The following is a 2,803-nucleotide window of genomic DNA, read 5'->3' on the forward strand; positions in this document are numbered from 1 at the left end:
TCCTGTCCACTAGAGGCAGAGGAGGTGGAGGGCTGTTCAGTAGTGTGGCTAGTGTCAGAGGCCTGCTGTTGTGCCACTGCCTCCCTCATTGTGTGGCCATGTCTGCCAGCATCCCTGCAATGGTGACCAGGGTAGTGTTGATGTCCTTCAAGTCCTCCCTGATCCCCAGGTACTGTTCCTCATGCAGCCGCTGGTTCTCCTGCATCATGTCCAGTATCTGGCCCAGCGTATCCTGGGAATGTTGATATGCTCCCAGGTTCGCGGTGAGTTCCTCCTGGAGAGTCTTTTCCCTGGGCCTGTCCTCCCCTTGTTGCACAGCAGTCCTCCCAGCTTACCTGTTGTCCTGTGCCTCTGTCCCCTGGACGGTGTGCCCACTGACCCCAGGCCCCTGATCATCCAGTGTTTGTGGTGTTGCCTGGGGTCCCTGTAGTGGTGGACACACTTCTGATTGATGTGTCCTGGGGACAGAGGTATGGGTCTGCTTGGTGGGTGCTGTACTGCTGTTTCCTGAGGGGGGGGCTCTGTGGTTGTATGGGACTGTGCCTAGGTAACCGACTGTCTGGAGATCCCTGATGGGCCAGGTTGGTCATCCAGATCTGGGCGTCCAGAGCTGCTGTCATCACTGTGAGCCTCTTCTCGGGGGGGGCTGGATGTTGCTGGCACCTCCTCTTCGGTGACATGGGCTCGGGGACCTGTGGGGATGTAATTGCAGTGTTATTGTTTCTGCGTGTTACATCTTGTGCATGGGCGAGTTGCCCTCTATGGTGTTATTGCCCTGTCAGCTTTTCCATGTGTGAGTTATTTGGTGGGCTAGCTGATTGTCTCTAGTGTGCATGCTTTAGTAATAGGTGTCCATCTAGGTCTGTAATGGGTGTCCATGCTTTGGTGTTGCATGCAGGGCTTGGCATTGGGATGAGTGGGTTGTGATGATGGGGTGTGTGGGAGGTAGTGGAGTGATGGGAGTGAGTGTGGGGTGGGGGTATTTGATGACATGCAGGTAGGAGGGTGATAGTAATAGAGATTTGACTTACCAGAATCCAGTCCTCCTGCTACTCCTGCCAGGCCCTCAGGATGCATGATTGCCAAGACTTGCTCCTCCCATGTTGTTAGTTGTAGTGAGGAGGTAGGGGTCCACCGCCAGTCCTCTGTACAGCTATTTGGTGACATACTGCCAGGGAATGCACCTTCCCCCGTAGGTCGTTCCACCTCTTCCTGTTGTCATCCCTTGTTCTGGAGTGCTGTCCCACGCCGTTGACCCTGTCCACGATTCTCAGCCATAGCTCCATCTTCCTAGCAATGGATGCCTGCTGCACCTGTGATCCAAATAGCTGTGGCTCTACCTAGATAATTTTCTCCACCATGACCCTTAGCTCCTCCTCTGAGAACCTGGGGTGTCGTTGTGGTGCCATGGGTGTAGTGTGAGTGGTGTTGGTGAGGGTGTGTGGGGTGATGTTTTAGGGTGTGTGATGTGAGGTGCGTGGGTGGTGTATGGTTGAGGGTGTTATGTGGCTCTGGTTGTGTGGGTGCTCTTGCTGTCTCTCTATGCTGGCAATTGTTTGTAGTCGGAAAGGGTTGTGGGTAATGTGGGTGTGTGTTTTATAGTGGTGTGGGTGTGTGGGTGTGGTGTGTGTATGTGTGTCAGGTGTGCGTTATTTAAATTGTCCAATGTGGTGTTGTTTTGTATTTGTGTGTGTATTTTGAGCGCAGCAGTATGTACAGTCAATGGTCTACCACCATTGAATGTCCGCCGCAGTGATTCATGGGTCATAATATTGTGGAAGTAGTTCTGTTGGCATAGCAGTGTGGGTTTGGATACCACCACTTTACCACCGATCTTTGGGCTGGCAGACTTGTGTGTGTGGCTGTATAGTGACGGATTGGTATGTGTGTGTGATAATATGGGTTGCGGTACTCTGCCGTGTCGGCGGTTTGTTGGCAGCAGTCGGCATGGCGGTAAGCGGAATTTACCGCCAATGTCATAATGAAGGCCTATGTCCTGTCACCAGACCATTCACGGCACAGAGATATGACAGCCTTTCACAATTCTTGTTCATGTCACCAAGTCGATGTTTACCCATGACTTCTTCGTAACCAGTGTTGTTGCTTCCAGTCTTGGCATTGAGGTCCACCATCAGCATGGCAATGTCTCTCTTCAGATTTTTCTCCAGGATGAACTCTAGCCTGATGTAAAACTGATCTTTTTCCTATTCTTTGCTGTCATTTGTTGATGCATAGCACTGGACAGCATTCATCTTAATCCTCTTTTTCTTTGTGCAAAGTTGCTGTGATGATTCTTGGATTATGGGCTTCTCATCTAATCAAAGCTCTATTAGCTGCTGGTAATAGCATCAGTGCTGCACCCTGAGTTTGTGGGGCATTGTCTTCCTTGTGTCCAGAATACAGCAGTACTCCTCCTAGAGCCAGTCTTTTCTGTTTGTAATGTGCCCAACTGGTTTCTCTGATACCAAACAGGGCAAAGTTGTATTTGTTCATCTGCGCTGCCACTTGGGCTGCCTTGTCTGTCTCGTACATGGTCCTCACATTCCGTATATCAATGGTGATGGTCTTGGTCAAAAGCAGGAGGATCGGCATTGTGGTTTGCAGTGATCTCTGGCTTTCACCACAAGGTGTCATAACTCTCCATGAAGAATAGTCCTCTCTCCCCAAGGCTAGGATTTCTTTTGGTCTTTTGTTAGATTTTTCTGTAGCTAGGATTTTTTTTACATGGTATGTTAGCAAGCCCCACTCATAATCCTCCTCCTTTCACAGCTGGGCTGGGGACTGGCCATGGCAGAGTTTCAAC

General features: G+C 50.6%; 1 pseudogene; it reads right to left on the reverse strand.

Annotated features, from left to right (window-relative positions):
• Nucleotides 1–1,976: 1,976 nt before the first annotated feature.
• Nucleotides 1,977–2,592, reverse strand: LOC138283568 (craniofacial development protein 2-like; annotated as a pseudogene).
• Between the last annotated feature and the right edge of the window lie 211 nt (nt 2,593–2,803).

The sequence above is a fragment of the Pleurodeles waltl genome, chromosome 3_1, assembly GCF_031143425.1.
Source record: "Pleurodeles waltl isolate 20211129_DDA chromosome 3_1, aPleWal1.hap1.20221129, whole genome shotgun sequence".
NCBI classification, from domain to species: domain Eukaryota; kingdom Metazoa; phylum Chordata; class Amphibia; order Caudata; family Salamandridae; genus Pleurodeles; species Pleurodeles waltl.